The sequence below is a fragment of the Callospermophilus lateralis genome, chromosome 4, assembly GCF_048772815.1.
Source record: "Callospermophilus lateralis isolate mCalLat2 chromosome 4, mCalLat2.hap1, whole genome shotgun sequence".
Taxonomy (NCBI): Eukaryota; Metazoa; Chordata; class Mammalia; order Rodentia; family Sciuridae; genus Callospermophilus; species Callospermophilus lateralis.
This window is the reverse complement of record NC_135308.1, coordinates 16,475,497-16,496,296: the sequence shown is the minus strand read 5'-3', so window position 1 is coordinate 16,496,296 and position 20,800 is coordinate 16,475,497. Positions and strand designations below refer to the sequence as shown.

Genomic DNA, 20,800 nt, shown 5'->3' with positions numbered 1-20,800 from the left:
GACACTGGGTAGGGATGTGTGGAATGATGTGCATGAACACAGCAGAGAACCAGCCCTCTCCTCCCTAAGGACAGGAACACAGAAGAACAAGGACTCCAGGGTTCCTGTGCTCCAGCAGATCTAACCTGCTGTCCTAGGTCCCAATACACTGGCCAGGTGGGCTTCCTGGTCTGAAGCTTCTGCTGTCAGGTGATGTCTGCTCACCTCCAAGTTTTCCATTGAATGGCTTCTGATTCAGTGTTTTAAAAAGTGAAGCCTCATGCAAATTCCTTTTCTTTCCTTTGCTTATGCAGCTGGCCTGGTTTGCCTGAATCTAGAAACAAGCAGTATATGCACATCCAAAGACTGAACCAGGTGGACAGCTTGGAATTCATTCTTCTGAAGCCTGTGCCAGAAGTGGCAGTCAGGGTGAGGCCAGGGTTGATGGCTGCCATCTGGGACTGAAATGAACCTGAATGCCAGCGTGTCTGGTAGGACAATGGAGCCAACCTCAAAGAGACAGGGCCCCACCCTCTCCTGCAGGCCACAGAGTACTGGAATGTAAGAGCAGCTAGAGACATTTTTATGGGATCCTTTTATGAGGGCAGGGTGTACTTTGTCTTCCCGTTTAAAGCCCACGCCTTTGAAAGTCAGATTCCTGGAGAAATGGTTTACGGCCTTAGGCCTGGTGAAAACCATTTAGCTTGCAAAGATATATGGGTAAAATAGGAAAGGTGCTCAGCTGCTGAATTAATACTTTATGTACTCCAGGCAATTTAACTGCCAAAGCGTTAGCTTGTATAGCGTGGAAGACAAATGAGAAGAGAGAAGCAGGCTTCAAATCATCAGCAGGGCCAAGGAACGTGAGAACTGTGATATGTCGACTTGAAAGATGTAGAGATACGATTTGCTTATGAATCTGTAGGCAGCCTCATTCACAAAACAGAGAAAACTGTCACTGTTCGAGTCACATTTATTCAATATGAGCAGGGAAGCAAGGAAACTTTAATCAGGCTTTTTCATTTTGCATAAATTTAGTAGAGCTATATTAGGTTCTGTGTTTTTCTGGGGCTGTCATAACAAAGTATCGCAGCCTGGGTGGCTTAAGCAACACAAATTCATTTTCTTATCGTTCTGGAGACTAGAAGTCCAGGATCAAGGCATTGGCAGGTTTGATTTCTTGCCGAGCCCTCGTAGGGCCTCTCTTCAGAATGTGTGTTGTATGTACCCTCATCTCTTAGAAGGACAACAGTCATATTTGATTGACACTTTCTAATTACCTCCATTTACCTGAACTTCCTCGTTAAAGGGCTCTTTTCCTAGTACAGTCACATTTTGAAGTATGGGTTAGGATATTAATCTAAGAACTAGTGGAGGACATAATTCAGCCTATAACAGGTCCAAAAGGAGGAGATATTCTCCAAGGAGGAAAGAGGAGACTATCTCCCCTTATTTCGGTCCTGCACATAAGCAGGAGGTGAGAAATCCCTCGAACCTAATTCATATATGTGGGTGAGCATCCTGTGCTCCTAAGACAACATGTACCTCTAAGATCTATGAGAAAAGGTGATGGTGAAGATGTTTTTCTTTTTGTGGTACTGGGGACTAAACTCTGGGGTGCTCTATCACTGAACTACATCCCTAGCCCTTTTTATATTTTATTTTAACATTGCCCAGGCTGGACTTGAATTTGCAATCTTCCCTCCTCAGCCACCCCAGTAGCTGGAATTATAGGAATGCGTTACAGTGCCCAGCAAGATGTTTTTATTTTCTCTTCAGGAAAAAGGTGAAAGCCTCCTTGGCCCCTGAGCCTGCAGAGTGCCATGGCAAAATCCATATTCTGAAGCCAAACTCCCTGCACTGGAATCCCATCCCTGCACCCAGCCTCTACTAGCCTAACCTGCTAATTGACTAACACATTAATAAAAAGCAATCATGACAAGGGAAGAAAAGGAGCAATTAACATTCCTTGCCAGTCAGTACCTTCGAGGAAGCTGAAGGTCTGATTTAGCCAGGACTTAGGACACCTAACGCCTTTGTTCAAACAAGCCAATCCATTAGTGACGGAGACTGCATTCATTCTTAGCTCAGGAGCGTGCTACTGATAATGTAGGTCAAGGAGTCATGTCAGCTCTGCTAAGTTAGTCTTTGAGGACTTCAATTTGCAAGTTAGAAAGACTAAAGAGTTCTTAATACGTGACTCCATCACTCCTGGGCCTTTGACATGTGCCTGTATGTCCCCTTTGAATAGAAGAAGAACTAACCACAAAAATGGTGGTGGGCTCTGACATCTGTGCCCATCACCACATCTCCACCTGCGAGAGAAATAATAGCTTAGGAAAACAAATGGAAAAGATATGGGATTAAGCAAAGGGGCTGAAAACTTTCCATGGAATAAGAGCAAGACAGATACATTCTCTCTCAACTGTCTTGGTGTCCTGAGGAAGAATCAGAACTTCAGGGAGAAAAAGGAGTTTGCTCAAGATCTTTGGGCTTAGAACTAATAGCTCCAATTCCAAGCCCACTGCTTCTGAAAATTCACCAGAGTTGATTCAAACCCTTCCATACTGCTCCTTATACCACACGTACAGGGCTCATTTACTCTACATCTGGCTATGCCCTCCCTCTGCATTAAGACCTTCAGTGGTTCCATGGTTCTAAGACTGAACAAATGCTTCTCAAGCTGGTCCATGAGACCCTCCTCTCTGGCACTGGACCCTTACGGTGCACATTCCCCAGCCTTCTGTGGCACCTGCTCCCTCAATGGCCTCCTGCTAGGCCCTGAACTTATCAGGCTTTCTCTCCCATAAAGGCTCTGCAGTGGCCAGCCCTTTCCCCTTCCCATCTTTGCCTTGCTAACCAGATTAGCCTTCAGTTCTTGATTCCATTGTTCCTAGTCCAGATAGACTTCTCTGCTTCCTGGGATTAAACCACATCTTCAGTTAAGCACTCTTCAACACCCCACACAATGCAGGCACACAGTAGGTGCTCAATAACCCTTTCCAAATGGAAGAATAGATTGAGTGCCCCTGAGTTCAGTTTCTGGTACCAGAGAGAGAGAGAAGAAGGAGGAGGAGGAGGAGGAGGAGGAGGAGGAAGGGAGACAGAAAGAAAGAAAAAGAAGGAAGGAAGGAAGAAAGAGAGGGAGGCAGGGAGAAAGAAAGAAAAGAATGAAAGAAACTAAATGAGTGTGTTTGCATGCATTTAAACCATTTTTTTCCCATTCATTCTGCTTCCGGAATGGGGAAGTTGGCTCAGGCACAGTAGAGGAAATAAAAATTCCCAATTAGAATAATTGTTCCTTCCTGTGAAGGCCTGCAGAACTATTTGTCACCATGCCATGCTGATTTATAATCTAGCGAGGTGAAGAGCATATTACAATCTTGCCCTGTTAGATTGTGGGCAGGGGCCATATTTCATGCATCCCTGAACCCTGCACAGTGCAGGAACTTATGCATTTGCTGGAGTGGGGAGGGGCACAAAGTGCTAACCAAAAATAATAGCTACGGGAGTAGGCTCTCGACTCAGATATAAAGACATTCAGAGCACAGGTGGGCGAAGTAACTCCAGAGGAATAGGGAAATCTTTTCCTCTGATACTACAACAAAGAAAGAGAGAAGTTGTATAAAAATAGATAAAGGTAATAGGGGATATGGAGGGGAACATTTGTCACCCACAATTTACCCAGCTTCAGCCTTTCCATTGGCAAGGTCCTTAGGTAGAAAGGAGGGTAGAAGGACAAAAAAAAAAAAAAAAAAAAGCAAACTGGAAGAAAAACCTGCAATCCCAGCTGCTCCAGAAGGCTGAGACAGGAGGATCGTGAGTTCAAAGCCAGCCTCAGCAATGGTGAGGCGCCAAGCAACTCAGTGAGACCCTATCTCTAAATAAAATACAAAATGGGGCTCTGGATGTGGCTCAGTGGCTGAGTGTCCCTGGGTTCAATCCCTGGTACCAAAACCAAAATAAAACAAAACAAACAAACAGGAACTTACAAAAGCAAATGTCAAGAATTGGTTTGGTTAAAATATATTCCCTGGAATTATATTTTATATATTCTAGCTGTACTTTGCTACCTAAACCCAAAGTTTGAGAAATGGGCCATAGGCTGGTTGTTAATAAGGCTAAATAAAGAGTCCAGTTGGGGAAGGAATCCAATGACATCAGGAGGGAACAGATTATCAAATCCAGGTGGGAGAAGACCAGTTGCTGAAAATCTCAATAATGACTGAAGAAGATCAAGAATTGAGCCCAAATTCTGGGGTGGGTTCATGGAGTCTCCCAAGACTTAGAAATAAGATGGAATGAGGAGGGACAGGTACTTGGATACAGAATTGAGTGTGATTAGGGAAAAGGAGTCCAGCCTGGTTGTCCTTGGTTATCGGTGGAAGGTCTGCTCATGTCGATCCCTCCTGAGAATTTTATATACACGGTGTAGACCTTAACACATAGTTACATTGGGGACAGTCCCCCCAAAAGGTAATTGGTTAGGAGGTCACAGTCTTACAGTATCAAGACTGCTGGGCAGGTTCTCAACATGGGGGCTAGTTACTGGAATCCAAGCAGAAAGAAATCATAGGCCAAGTGTTAAGGTCTAGGAATATTAAGTCATATTAAGTGGGTCTGGGAAGTATGGGAGCAACTGTGGCAGGTGGTGAGAATAAATGAAGATGCTTGATTCTTCTGGAACTGGTGCCAAGGAGGCAGAGGAAAAATCCCACCAAAGAATAATCCCTGTCCTAACACACACACACACACACACACACACACACACACACACACACATTCATACACACACACACCTTTTCTCTTGAAAGACAATGGGAAAATGCTCCCTATTCCACAAAAGAGGATACTAGGACACAGTGATTTAATAGAGAATGCCAAGTTTCTTATAAAATGAGGAGTGAGGGGAGGAAATAAAGAAATTTGTAATGAATTGGGAAACACTTAAGGTACAAGCAAGAGCAAATATGACCTATGAGGAGACCATGATACTGAGAAGCACCTTAATCCAAAGCTCACCTTGACTTTTCTAGGTCTGTAAGCCCAGAACTGGAGCAGGAACTAGGAAATTGATGCAGGCTTGCACATTTACCTCAGGTCCCTTGGCTGTGTTAGGGTTGTCCTCTGCTCAAGGAGAAACCTTAGCTCTTTAGAGAACACAGATATATGATAGAAATCAGACAGCCACACTTGTGTGGTTAAAAATGCTTTTTGTTGATACAAGAATTAGACTGTTGGACCAAGGTGACTCAAAAGGTTTGGCATCTTCCCAAAGAAAAGGCAGATACTTTGAAGTCCTTGTATGTACATTGCACCCCCAAAGTCACAAAAATGTGAGTTTGTTGAATTCTTTGGGACACAATAAAAGTAATGAGTCCTCCTATGTTAAAAGAGCTAGAGAAGGGTTCAGGAAACTGGGTTCCTAATGACAAATATATATCAAAGATCTATTTTTTTTCCTTTAAATATTTTTTCCCTTAGTTGTTGATAGATCTTTATTTTATTTATTTATACGTGGTGCTGAGAATCAAACCTGGTGCCTCACACATGCAAGGCAAGTGCTCTACCGCTGAGCCCTAGCCCCAGCCCACCAAAGATCTTCTTGCTGGCAGCCTTTGCAAAGATGGGTAAGGTAAGCTGCTGTGAAACTATCTCTACTTATTCTCCCTCCCCACCTGGAAGCCCAGTGCCTGTGCTTGGCTCCTCTGTCCTTCCCACCAGCAGCTTTTCTGCCCCACCTCAGGTGCAGAAAGGGCCAAGAAGAGAAAATGTCTCCCTTGGTCAGGACCAATAACCAAGGATTAGTCAGCGGATGAGCAGGATGTTTGTGAGGGGTGAGGTGGTATGGGAGGAGGCCAGCAGGAAATGAATCTCGTCAAAGAAGCTACCAAAAACATTCCAAAAATAAAATAGATGATATATTGAACACCCATATACTTAACATTTGGTTTTGTCCAGATCTCTCTTGCTTCAAATTTTTCTTTTAATTTCTTTGATGTTTTTCCCCAAAATTTTCTAAGAGAAATAGTAGTTTATAGATATATCCAAGGCCCCTGGTGCATCCCTTCCCAAACCATTTCCCTCTATTGCTTCATGTTTTTGAAATTTACTTAAATGAAGCTCTGGTTTAGCAGTAATCATCCTATTTTTTTTAAGGGACAGAAAACACATTGGCGTAAAGCCCTTTGTATTTTCTTTTCCTCATTCTTCCCTTAAAATTTTTTTTAAGGATCAGATATACGTGTTTATACATACATGTAGAGAGAGTAGGAGAATCAAGGTAAAAACAAATAAAAAAATTAAAATATAAAAAATTGTTTTTTATGCAGTTTTTTGAGTTTTATTCATTTTGGCAGTTATAGCTTAGGGTTTTCCAGTTTAGCTATTTTTTAGTATTCTATTTGAATAAACATACAATAACTTATCTATCCATTTTTTTTCCTACTGATGGTACATCTGGTTTCATTTATTTCTTTAAAAAAATACTACCATAAATATTTCATATGTGTTTCCTTATGTCTAAGTGCAATGTATACATATGCACTAAGGAAGCATACGCCCCCCCCCCAGAGTAATTAATTAATTAATTAATTAATTTTTGGGTACTAGGTATTAAACCCAGGGACACTTAACCACTGAGCCACATCCCCAGCCCTTTTAAAAAATATTTTATTCAGAGACAGGGTCTCACTGAGTTGCTTAGGGCCTCAGTAAATTGCTGAGGCTGGCTTTGAACTTGTGATGCTCCTGCCTCGGCCTCCTGAGCCATTGGGATTACAGTGCCTGACAAGTGCAATATTTTCTTAATGGCATAAGAAATAGAATTTTAGTTTGGTACCATTAAAATACTACTGGGTGTTTTAAACCTTCCCATTAATTCCATGAAGGAAGGAATTTGTCTCTTTTGTTCACCATAGTGTCCCCTGTTCCTAAACACTGCTTAGAAGAGAAGGCACTAGATAATTACTTGTTGAATAAATAAATGAATGAGAATTTGATTTTTTTTCACCTAAACCATGAGGCCTCCTCTGGCCTGCTTGTCTCTGACCCATCCAATCTCTCCCACTCTGACCTGCCCCTGCACCTGGATGTGAGAGTGATGGTTGATACCCCAGTTAGGTCTATGAAAAGCTCCTGTGCTGGGTCCTCCAGTGCTTTCTCCTTGTGTCTTTTGCAGACACTTTGGATATTCCCTGTCATGAGCAAGCTAGGCCATTGACGTAGACCAGCAGGTCAGCATTTGCCCACAATGTCAACGGCTGCATCATTTCTCAGCTTTACTTCCCCGAGTTCTCCTGGTTTCACTTGGCAGGTTGTGACCATGGCAAGGAGTTCTTTAATCCATTCCAGTCTTAGTTACTAATATCCGTAACACTCAAATCACACCTCACCTAATGGTCCCTAGGCTACAGAAAGGCTAAGGCAGGCTTAAGGAGGTCACAGGATTTAAAGAGGCAGTAAAAAAAAAAAAAGCAAAGTCCCTGCAAGTGATCACTTCCTGGAATGACAGGTCACTTATCGCATGTCAGTTGAAGAGTTCGGTTGATTTTGAAGTGAGCAGCATCTAATGGCAAGGGGGATGCATGCTGAGCCAAAGCCCAAGGACAGGAGGAAGTTTGTCACCTGGTAAATCTCCAGGGAAGAGGTGTTGACCTGCACACCAAGTGGTCCATAATAAGGTGATGGGTAAGGGTCCTTGTGCCATAGGGACTTACTGTTCCTCCTTTTCTATGTGTCTGGAGAGTTGGCTGCATCATTTGTTGGTCTGGTGTTTCTGATAAGCTCACATGCCTGGTTACTCAGGTAGGGTCTTGATGAGTCCATGTGTCTAAGCCACGTGCCCCTGATTTAGCTAAGTTCATTAGGTGATCATTTTTATTAGCATGAATAATTTCTGTATCAGTCTGTGTTTTATGCTATTGCTGTGCAGGGGGTGGTTGTTCTTAGGAAGTTCTGCGTGTCCAACATCTAGTGGTTATCCACTTGCACAGACAAGGTGCCAGATCATTCTGCCTTAGCTCTTGTATTCAAAATGGAACAGCTCAGGCAACCTGGTGCTCCACATAACTGGAGTAGCTCAGAGAAGGGTGCAGCCTGAAAGCGATTAGGACACAACCTGCTCTCTTCTTGTTGAACTGGTGGAGCCACTTAAGTGAGGAAGTCTGACCCCTGAATAGCAAGCATTCTCCTGTTGCTCACAGACACATGTTTTGGACTACACAGGAATTAAAAGTAACCTACTGTGTTAAGATACTGAGGTTTAGGGGTTTATTTGTTATACAATCTAGTGTTACCCCAATATTGAAACAATGACTACCTTCTTTTTTAAAAATATTTCTTTTAGTTGTTGATTGACTTTTATTTTATTTGCTTATTTATATGTGGTGCTGGGAATCAAACACAGTGCCTCACATGGATGAGGCAAGCACTCTACCACTGAGCTACAACTCCCGCCCTAATGACTACCTTCTTTATGAGTACTCTCCTTGATGATTGACAGTTGGCAGCATATATCAAACATTAAATGATGTTCAATATTATTTAAGGGAAGAAGAGAGAAAGGGAAAGAAGAAGGGGAAAGTTATATTTCCGAAGTTCTTTAATCATCTCATCATGGATCTAGCTCCTCCTTTTTCTTCTCCTTCTTTTTCTTCCTCTTCCTCCTCCTCCTCCTTTTTTTTTTTTTTTTAAATATGGAATGCTTCACCAATTTGCATGTCATTCCACACAGGGACTGTTATCTTTAATTTGAATTGCCAACTTGATAGCATTAAGAGATGCCAAAGATTAAGAGACTTATGGGTATGTCAGTGAGGTTGTATCTAGGAATGATTGGCAATGTGGAATAGCCAACTGAAATGGAGACCCTCCCTAAGTGTGGGCAGCATCATCCAATAGGATGATGGCTTGGATGGAATAAAAATTGGAAGTATAAGGAAGCCCCAGCCAATGCAAGTTTGATTTTTAAAAATATTATTATATAGGCTTTAAGATATTGTAAAAATATTTTTAATTGTTGGTGGACCTTTATTTTATTTATTTATTTATATGCAGTGCTGAGAATTGAACCCAGTGCCTCACACATGTGAGGCAAGTGCTCTACCACTGAGCCACAATCCCAACCCCTTTGATTCTTTTTGATGGGGTTCTTGATTGCTGCTGCAATCGTCTGAGGATATTGGACTCTTGCTTCTTCACTTTCCAAAGTGGACTCTGTCAGTGACTCTTCAGGGAATTTCCAGAAGCTTTCAGTCTCAGACTAGGGTAAAACTGTTGATCCCTCTTGTTCTGAGGCTTCAGCCTCTTGGACTGCACAGCTACTGGTTCTTCTAGCTCTCCAGCCTGCAGACGGCCAATGTGCACTATCCAGCTTCTGGGTCATGTAAGCCAACCTGATAAGATTCCCTTTTAATAATTATACTTCCAGTTGATTCTGTTCCTCTAGAGAACCCCAATTAGTACAGGGGCCATGCTAATTTTCTCTGTATTGTTCCAATTATAGTATGTGTGCTACCCAAGCAAGCACAGATCTAGCTTTTTTTTGCCCCATATCATCTCCATTTTCCTTCTCTCTATTTCTTTCTATGTTAAAAAGGCAATTAGAATCATCACTTGGGTATCTATCAAACTTGGTCCAAGGAATTTTTAGTTTTGGTAAATATACATTGGGTAAACCTAGTTTTAATAATAACAGCAAGCTAATTAAATGAATCTTAAACAATTTCATAAAAATGAAACTAAAAACCTTTTGTAAAAATGATCATGATAATTCATCCCTTACTAACATCTAATAGCACAGGCAATATTCAAACCTAACCTACCTGCAATTTGAGGCAGGGGAATTTTTCAACTAAGTCATTTAGAAAACAAGGATATTATTTACATTGTAAACATGTATGCTATTAGATACATAGTGCCAGCAGGAATAAAATTCGTGGTAGGAACTACTAGTGCATACCCTATTCTGTTTGCTTCTCCTTCCTGGGCACCTGGAAAGCTACATGTTCAGCTTCTTTACAGGTAGACAGAGCACTGTGATTAGTTCTAATTAGTGTGAGTGAAAGTTGTGTGTTACTTATGGGCACAGGCAGTGTGAAGACTCTATATGATCTGGATAGATCTCTCTTCTCTTTACTTGATTTGCATGAGCAAGAAATAAACCCTTGATGTGTTAATCTGCAGGTTGATGTGTTGGCAAGGAATAACAGCATCACCAACTGAAGAGGGTTACTAAAGAAGCAGTTCATACAGAACCACACACATTTACTTCCTAGATAACCTGTGGACTTTTTGACGGATCTATATTACTAGTCTTAGATGAAAGGAATAAACTATATTTTCAGGCTCAAGATATCAAAGCAAAAGGTTTAGGATGGGTAACTGTAGTTGTTGCTCAGAATAAAGGGCACTGGCAAAGTTACACAATTAAAACCAGTACATTGAAATCTCAGATCTGTTTGAATACACACCTCGTTCTGTGACCTGTGGCCACAGAGATTTAATCTTCACAGTGGTTCCTTTTCCTGTATTCAGATTACATTAAACCTAATGGGAAAGCCATCCACCCAGCACAAGCAGAGACAGCATTCAGTGCAATTCAATATTCAGCCAGGCCGAGGCATATCACAAGAGAACATAGTGCTTCCCCAAATTATTTGCTCTTATATTAAAAATGCTGCTACATGCCTTGTTAAAGATTTATTTTGTTGTAATGTAATCCTATTATCTTGAAAATCTGTGCATTTTGGTCTGATTTCTTTTTTCTCCTTGCTGTTAAATACTGTGCCCTTTGTTGCTATTCTTTGAGTTTTAATCCTATTTCAATGTGATCATGTATAGCAACTTCCTCATGGGATAACTTCCTTCTCTTTCATCCTTTTCAAATCCAGGTAGACAAAAGATATTCTTTCAATGTAAAATCTAAAACTCAGGAGTCACAAAGGAAACCCATTGTGGCTTCTGGGTGATTTGTCATGGCATACCTTTGCAAATAAAGTTGATTTTCCTATATCCAAATTGATCTAGACAGGCTGAATTTGGATGTCTGCATATTTGAATTTGACCTTAAATGTGTTTTGGAATTGCTCGTCTCAGTAGAAGAGAAGTCACCGTCTTGACTCATTGTACAATTACAAGGTAAAGGGAAGGCTGCTCATAAAATGGAAAATTCCACACGGGCAATCTAGCATAGAAAAATGTAGGAGCAAACCAAGTTATGTATACGTAGAAGCCCTGTTAGCAAGGCAGTAGGAGCTCTCATTTTCAGATTTCAAAGGCAGTAAACATCCATTCCGGCTCCTGGGTACACATTGTGTCTGTGTATTTTTTCATTGTCAGTCTGTCTCCCTTAGAAGCTGTTCAGAATCCCATTCCTGGTGGTCTGGTTTCCATATTCTGAAGCTAAGCAAATACTTGTGTCTTTTGGTCCAATTACACACGAATAATCCTAACTAACCCTTTCCTTAAAGTTGCTCAGATTCAAAATGAACAAATTCAAAAATTAAAAAAAACAATAGAAAGAGAAGAAAGGATCTAATAAGGGATTCACTAGGTAAAATGTCACTGTGCAAGGTTCCTTGGAAGCTTGTTCTGCGGTTGGTGACACTTCTGCTGGCGCTTCATTAAGAGAATGGAAGCTCTCGGATGAGGATGTGATGGTTCATCTCTCTATCCTGCCTTTGTATCCAGCTCTCTTGTTAGCTTTGGATGAGATCTTGATGCCACTTCATCTGTCTCCTTCTTCACCCTGTGAATGTCCCTGGATGCCCCTCGTTTTGGCATCACCAACACCTACCCCCTTGAATTGCTCTAATACTCAAACTTGCTTTCCTTCCTCTCCACATCACTCCATCCACTGCCCCATTTCTCCCCACCATTATTTATAGCCATATTTCTTAAGGTCTTCACGTGGCTGCATCCCAGACTTCTATTCAAAACCTCCGCCTACTGCCCTGGCTCTGGTCATGCCTTCTGCGTTCTTTTGCAGGATCCAGGATCCACATTCAACTGTTTGTTCCAGTTTGGCTACGCTAGCTGTTATAATACATGCGTGCATTGCTTAATCATGGAGATACCTGCTGAGAACTGAACCATTAGTGATCTGGTCATTGTGTGAACCACCCAGAGTGCACTTACATAAACCTAGATGGCCTAGGTCAATCACTCAAGTGGCTTTTGAGGCAATCAAGAGACCTGATAAACAAGAAGTATGAGGACACTACTCTTGTAACCTAGCAAGCCATTTTAGAGTAAACTGGTTTTTTTTTCCTTTTTTAAATAAGTAGAAGGAATACTATCTAAAATAATGATAGTATATTTGTAAGCTAATGATATAGTAATTAACTGCCACTCTCAAGTGTTATGTACTATACATGATTGCAAGGGCTGTACTTTTATGCAAATGGCACAACAGTAGGTTTGTTTATGCCATTATTATCACAAACACATGGCAACATATTGTGCTATGACATTACTATGGCTATAATGTTATGCAGAGCACGATTCTATAGAAATATTTTATACCAGTTCTAGATAGTTGCTAGACTGAGCCACACCTGCCTCAGCCCTCTTACTGTCTTGGCATCTACTAAATATATGCTTAAATCAGGAAGGGAAGGGTTAACATGACTCACAATGGGGTTGCCATTGGCATCTGTTCTGAATGCCAGTGTCTGTGCCTGAGCTTCCTTGGGAACACTGTCAGGCTGGGCAATCTCCCCATAGAAATCAGAAAACTCTTGTTATTTGTGAGATTGTCTAATCCAATCTGTGGAAATTCTGAAGCCTTCTCCAGGGTAATGCTGTGCATTGCTGGGTCGTTTGATTGAACAGGATGCCTAGCAGTAGGGAAGAGCTCCTAGGGCTACCAGTTAACATCTGTCTTCTCTTTAAAAAAGTCTACCTTCCCATTTATCATCCTTCACTCATTGCCTAGCAGCTCATGCACTCTCTTTTCTCACACTCAGAAATTGCAAGGGGAGAAAATTAAATTTGAGAAGAAGATTGTGCAGGAGCTGTATGGGAAGACCCCAGACCACAATCCTGGGGGTGATCCCTAAAAGCCCAGACCACATTGTGGTTTCCAAGCATCCCTCATGACAGAAGACAAAGGATGCATTCTGTCCCCTCTCCTCCCAGGCATAAGGGAAGATGAGCTCTTAATTGTTAGAGACTGCCCTGTCTTCTGTGGCTCTTCTCTCAATCTAGCTCCACTGGCAAGAGGAAAGAGAGACAAAAGGCTGCTGTCTTGCAATGGTGACTATATAGATTGGAGGATGATTATTGAGGGCAATATGGAAGCAAAAGGGTTTGGAGAGACTGCCTCTTAGAGATGGCCAGATAGTACCAAAAGCTGTTGTGGTCATTATTCCCATTAAGACTATACATAACAGTATGTATTCAGCTCAAATTGACTCACTTTGGAAACTCACAGGTTAATTTTACTTACATTTAAAAATAGCTCTAAGGTGAAATAATGCTGGACACTTGGAAAGGTGGAAATGGGTGTTCTGTCCCTGATTTCAGTCTAGCATGCAAGGACATTTGAGAACAAAAAACAGCCTGACAAAAGATATAGAATTGTTCCTGTGGCTGTTCCTTTAGATAAAATGGATACCAAATGATGGGGAGCTGAGAAGGGGCTTTCTCTAAGCACTTTGCACAGGGTGCCTTTACCAAAGTACAATGGAGCAGGTGTGAGCTGTTTTTATAAGAATCACTTAGTACTTTTCCACATCAAAAGCGTGTTTTTCAGCAGGAAATTTTCATATTTTCAGTGCATAAGAATTAAATCATTTCTGGATTCTTGCAAAATCATTCTTTATAGAAATTATGAGGAATTATATATCCTAACCATGAAAATTCACATTTGCAGGAGGTTTCAAAGAAAAATCACGGCCTATTTTTGTGAAAGCAACACTGAACTGGGAAAGTTTTCTGCTTCATTTTTCTCTCCAGGATCCTCCAACTTGAAATGGAAGCAGGGACAGTGTTGAAGTGAGCTACGTGATGCAGACAGGTCAGGAGAAGCCCCTAGTTTGGCCTTGAGAAGATGTGAAGGGAACGTCTAGATTTCATGAGAATAGGGGAAACCATCCTTCATTTTCTATTTTCTCCAATCTCCCAGGTCCTGGTCACCAGGTAAACCTGTGGCAGCAATGGCAAGCAGCCATAGGAGGGGCCACAGCAATCTGCTAGGGTCAAAACCAATCCTCAAAGGGGAGGAACTTTCTTCCTTGTTGGATGGAATTGTTAGTCTAAGAGGTGGGAAGTCTAAGACTCCACTGCTGCTGTCAATCTCCTCCAACCCTTGGCCATTCCTCCTCAAGGTGGGAAGCCCCGGTGGGCTGAAAAACAGCAGGGAGATGGTGAACAGGAAGCATCTTGGGAAAGTAACCCCATGAAGTTTGGTGTGAACTCCTGGGATCCAGCCTGACATGTTCCTGCAGGGACCTGATCCTAATGAACACATCGAAGGCTTTGAAACCGGAGTTAAATAATGGTATTTTTCAATTTTAAAATTCTCATTTTTTTTCTTCTTTATATCTTTTATGTCTTTGCAGGTACATTTTATTTTAATATTTGCTTCAAAAGTGTTTTATTTATTCATTTGCAGTACTGGGGATTGAGCCTAGGGCACGCTACCACTGAGCTACATTCTCAGACTTTTTAAAAAAATTTTTGAGAATAGGGTCTTGTTGAGGCTGGACTGGAGTCTGCAGTCCTCCTGCCTCAGCCTTCCAAGTTGCTAAAATTATTGGGAGCATTCCTATTCTTTATTTAAGTATCACTATAATAAGTATTTGAAAGTTTTTGTTAGGGAATTCCAGCATCCATGTCATCTGATTTTTTTTTTTCTTGGTACTGGGGATTGAACCCAGAAGCACTCAAACACTGAGCCACATCCCCAGCCCTTTTTTGTATTTTATTTAGAAACAGGATCTCACTAAGTTGCTTAGAGGCTTGCTATTGTTGTGCCTGGCTCTGAATTTGAGATGCTCCTGCCTCAGCCTCCTGAGCCGCTGGGATTACAGGTATGCACCAGTGCACCCGGCTAGTTTTAATCATATAGTAATATAGTCTCTTCAGACAGGTTTCTTCACTTAGAAGAATGTGTTTGAGAGTTCCTTGTATTTTTTGCAACTTGATAGTTCTACTTCCAAAAAAGAAAAAAAGTAAATAACTGAATAATATTCCATTGTATGGATGTATCAGTTTGTTCATCCATTCAGCTATTGAACCTATCTTATTTGCTTCTGGGATGCTTATGAATAAAGCTACTATAAATAGTCATTTGCAGTCTTTTTGTCTGAGCCTAAGTTTTCAGATCACTTGGGTAAATACCTGGGAGTACAACTGCTCTATCTTTTTTGGGGGGAGCAGGTAATGGAGATTGAACTCAGGGGCACTCAACCACATCCCTAGCCCTATTTTGTATTTTATTTAGAGACAGAGTCTCACTGAGTTGCTTAGAGCCTCGCTGTTGCTGAGGCAGAAAGCCTAGCTTTGAACTCGAAATGCTTCTGCCTCAGCCTCCTGAGCTGCTGGGATAACAGGCATGAGCCACCACATCTGGCTCATCTGATTATTCACATTGGCTTTTGTTACTTACCACAACATTGTACTACTTGATGCTACTGAGTTGTATGTTTTAAAGTTTATATTATGTCTATTTTACCACAATTGTAAAAGAAAAGAATCAATACTTTTTATATAGCTCCATAGATTTATCTATTTAGGGATAAGTTTAAACAAATGTTGAGGACCTATATGCTGAAGCCTAAAAGGTATTTATTTAAAAGCATTCAAAGAAAACCAAAGTAGAGACACACTGTGTTCATTAACTGGAAGACTCAACATAGTAATGACACCATTCTAACAAAAATGAATTATAGACTTGATATATCAATTTAAGTAAAACCAAGATTTTTTTTTAAAGAGAGAGAGAGAGATTTTACTTTTATGTGGTGCTGAGGATCGAACCGAGTGCCCCAGGCATGCCAGGCGAGCATGCTACCGCTTGAGCCACATCTCCAGCCCGCCAACCAAGATTTTTAAAAGAGATAAAAGTGATTCTAAAATTTATATGAAATGGTAAAGGAATTAGAATAGCTAAGACAGTTTTGAAGGAGAATTAAATTAGAGGAATCACAGTACCCAATTTTTAGAATTTAAGTCACATTTACCTCACATTTATGCAAAATTAACTAAAAATAGCTCACAGACTTTTAAGATCTATGACTATGAAATTTTTAGAAGAAAGCAAGTGAAAATCATGAACAAATTAGGTAAACAGTTCTTAGACATGATATTCTATAACATGACTATAGAAGAAAAAACTGATAAATCAGACTTCATCAAAAAAACCTTTTGTTCTGTGAAACACATTGTTAACAGAATGAAAAGCTACAGATTGGGATCAACTGTATGCCAGTCATATATCAGACAAAGGACTCACGTACTGAATAGGGAAGGATACTCAAAACTCAGCAAAAAGAAAAACCAATACTCAATATATGAGCAAGAAAAAAATGGCAGATGATTTGATTAATTCCCTCACTGACAAGATTATAAGGATAGTCTATAGAGAAGTACAAACTAAAGCCATGATGAATTCACTATAGGTGTATTAGTGTGGCAAAAAGAAATAATAGTGCAAATACCAAATACTTGCAAGTATATGGAGTAATTGGCTCTTTCATGTAGTGCTGATGTCGGTGTAAGATGGTAGAAACACTCTAGAAAACATTTTGGCAATTTCTTAGAAAGTTAAACATATACTTTCCATATGACCCAGAAATCCCTTCCAGAATATTTTGCCTAGAAATGCATTCACACAAAAACCTGTGTGAACATGGAGACGACCCAAATGTCTTTCAAAGAGCCAATGGATGAACAAATTATGATACATCCATAAATGGAATATTCAGCAAGCAAAAGGAATAGACTATTGATTTAATGCAATAACTTGGGTGAATTAAAAATCATTGAGATTTTTCTGGGTGAAAAAAGCAATTCTTAAAAGCCTATGTATTTTAGGATTCCATTTTTTCCTTCTTTAGGGAACAAAACTACTGTTGAGGAACAGATCAATGTTTTCCAATATGGGTGGTAGTTACAGTTTGGATCTAGAACGTCCCCCCCAAAGGTCATATGTTGAAGGCCTGATACCCAGTGCAGTGAGGTTCAGATGGGTTTGGGGAAGTGCTTGGATTGTGTGGGCTGGTAGCTTATCAGTGGATTAATCCATTGAGGGAACCATACTAAATGGACGATTGGGAGGTTATAGAAGCTGCAGGAGATGGACCTAGTTGAAGGGAGTAAGTCCTTGGGGGTGTGCCCTTGGGAACTATTATCTTGTTCTCTAGTCCTTGTCACTTTTTTTCTGACTGTTGTGAGCTGAGCAGCTTTATTTACTTGGGCATGCCCTTCTGCCATGACGGTCTGCCTCACTCAGGCCCAAAACAACGGAGCCATCCAACCATGCACTGAAACCTCTGAGACTGTGAGCCCAAATAAATCTCTCCTCCTTTAAAAGTTGTTGTTTTTCAGGTATTTTTGCCAGAGTGATCGAAAACTAACACTGGGGTGGGGCAGTGGGGTGAGGGATGGTATAACTCTAAAGGAATAACATTAGTAAGTTTTTGGGGGTGATGCAACTGTTCTATTTCCTGAATATAGTGGTGGCTATACAAATTCACATATTACACTATTGACTTTCACCTCTCAATCAACCTCACTTAGGTAACAAAAACCAGCTGGCCCTTGTGATCAGTCTGCAAAACAGAGTGGCCCAGCCTCAGCCTAGAGGTTATGTCGTAGCACATTCTGCAGGCAAACACTACTGTAAAGCTTGGGTAGCTCCCAGGGATCTTTTGGGACTGGTTAGCTGTGCTGAAGCTAAACGCTGCCCATAAAAATCCCATATGTCATTTGCACTGAAATCTCCATTTTAGCGTAGACCACTGTGCTAATCAGCTTTCTCTTTCACTGTGACAAAGTACCAGAGATGAACAGGTATTTCCACTTGGTTTCAGAGGATTCCCCCCAAATCTCTGGGCCCTGTTGCTTTGTTCCTGTGGTGGCACAGTACATCATGGCAGGAGGCAGTACAGCTGCTCACCTCATGGCAGCCAGAGGGAAGAAGGGGCCATCCCCTTCAAGGGCGTGCCCCCAATGACCTCACTTCCTCTCATAAGGCCCCACTTCCTGAAGTTTCTTCCACCTTCCTATACAGCCACAGGCTGGCGACCAAGTTGAACACAGGGGCCTTTGGGGCACATTCCAATCAAACTACTGCAAGCGTGAAACACAGAACGACCAAGGCCAAAGTCATGGGTGATTCTCTCCACCCAGCCAGCACCCAATTGTGGCTGAGCCTGCATCACAGTGCCAGGAACCAGACAAGGGTACTCAGCACAGGAGGGACTGCACTAAGGCTCCCAATGCCCTAGACCGCATTTCCCTGTTCTGGAAGATGGTCCTTACCCTCCTCTCTATTGCTGCCTCTGCAGATGGAACAACCCAAAGGAAAAAGGGGGGAGATCTTGGGAAGGGCAAGGAGCACAGCAAGCTGTGCCACATTCTGTTTCCAGGAGGATGAAAGACAAACTTTTAGCCAAGACTAGGATTCAAGCCAATATCAGATGGGACCTACATATTTTATTGGATAAGATCCGATTTCTCCTCCTTCCACCCAAGCAGATGTTGAAAGCAAAGTTTATCAGTTATTATTATTTTTTTTATTAAATTTTTTGTAGCTGTAGATGGACAGCGTGCCTTTATTTTATTTATTTTTATGTGGTGCTGAGGATTGAACCCAGTGCCTCACACGTGCGAGGCAAGGGCTCTGCCACTGAGCTACAGCCCGGGTCCTAAAGTTTATCAGTTATTTAAAAGAAAAAAAGAAAAAAAAAAAACAAAAAAACAACAACTTTGTTTTCAGAGCACTGAGTTGAGACCTTTATTCCTTCCTACTGCAGAAAAAAGAAACGTTAGGAAATGAATTATGATGATAACCAAAGGAGGAAGATAGGAAAGAAACGATTCACAGAAAGTTCAAGGCCTTGGTCTTGGCTCATGTTCATTTCCCCAGGCTGCCGGCTCCCACTGGCCAGCGTTATGGCCATGGCTCCTGGTTGACTTCTGTCCCCTGTCACTATGGGAACACATGGCTTTGCTCAGTGCCCAGGGCTGTATCCTAAGCAATGGGGTAGGACCTAAGAACCAGTGGATCAGCAGGACAGCCTGTCCTGCCTTCAAATCTGTGCTCGAGATGAACGCTTCGGACCTAAGTTCAGCCCTAAATGACCCTGACCTTCCAAATGACACCCTGGTTGAGGGGTTCTCACTTGTGAAAAACCTAGGCTTTTGTTGAGATGGGGTTTATCGTCTTCCTTACACATGAATAACATCAGCCAAAGGAAGTGAATACATTTTGAAGTTTTGAAATTTGAGAATATGTGGTTTCATGTGACTAGAAGAAAACTAAGAAGAAAAAAAAAAATTAAAACTGCATTTTGGAATTTCCAAAAGCAGATTTAAGAGTATCTCTACAGAGGTTTTGCTATCCATACCTATTTATCAATGTATACATATTTCCTATGATCTATAGCCACAGAGTGCTCTATAGCTTAACGCCAACGTATTAATATGAGCCACTAGATCTCGATTGTGTGAAATACACTCCTAAGATGAAGCCCAATCAATGATTCTTTCATTGGTATACCTATTTTTCACTGATAATCTAGAATTCTTCTTTATGAGTTTCCCAGTTGTAAAGCTAATTGGAGGCAAGCAGGAAAGGAAGGCGATCTATGGAAGGAGCAGTTATGGCAGGGCATGAAGTTTAAGAGTGGCAAGTGGCTCGGAAGGTGCCCCATCCCTGGTTATCTCGATATCCCCTTTGGCAAGGTAACAACAGCCCCCTTGTTGAAGGCTCCTGGCTTCTACTGACTCTGAGCGGCCCTTTCTTTGGCTCCTTTCAACCAGTCACAAAACACAGTGGGGCACATTCATTAGCCAAGTTTTCCTTCATTGCCTTGGCACACGCCACGGTCATTGGCCCCCTAGGTACTGGCCTCCAGCAGTGGTGTCTGATGATGCCTCGTTCACCCTTAGCCCTCCCCATTACTCGACAACAACATGGAATTGTTTTAAAAAAGAAATGTGAAATCATAGCTGACAAATCCTTCAAAATAAACACACACAACCACACCACACTTAGAAAGCAAAGGAGACAAGGTAATCTGATTGGTCAAGACCTTTATAGTTAGAGAATATTTAGGGAAATTTAAAAAGGACATGGTTAATGATTTAATCATTGGCAACAAGACAAAACACACTATCATTGACAAATGACTCACCCTGTAAGTATGTTAGACTGTAAATACTATGATTGCACCAGGAGTAGCTTATTTGCTGGTGAGCTCGTTAAATCATAAATTTTAAAAAAAGTCACTTACCAGATTTTATACAAGTGACTAACTCTGCTAGAATGTTCTCCTTCTTCTTACCTCCTCATTTTAGCTCCCCCTCCCTCAGGAGCATGTCCTACCTCCTACCCAAACTTCCTGACAACTATCCCTTCCCCATCCTGGGTAAAATTTGCCACATCCAATTGTATTTGATTTCCCAGCTGCCTAACTAGGCTGCTAAGTGCAGGCAATGAAAAGAAAAGAAAAATGCCCATTAATAATATGTGCTCAGAGTGGTCCTCAGATGGAAGAGCTGGAGGGGTGTGGCTGATGTACCCCACCCTTACATTCACATGCTGGAACACACCGTGTTCCGCTCACTGGGTTTGGCAGGGGGGACACAA

General features: G+C 41.4%; 1 protein-coding gene and 1 non-coding gene across 2 annotated transcripts in view; both read right to left on the bottom strand.

The window, feature by feature from the left end:
* Psd3 (pleckstrin and Sec7 domain containing 3) overlaps window positions 1-20,800 on the bottom strand; it is a 480,958-nt gene that overhangs the window by 440,182 nt on the left and 19,976 nt on the right. The gene's annotated exons all lie outside the window — the stretch shown is intronic.
* On the bottom strand, window positions 9,407-9,508 carry LOC143398683 (U6 spliceosomal RNA). The gene has a single exon (XR_013091291.1). It is a non-coding gene; the product is annotated as a U6 spliceosomal RNA (small nuclear RNA).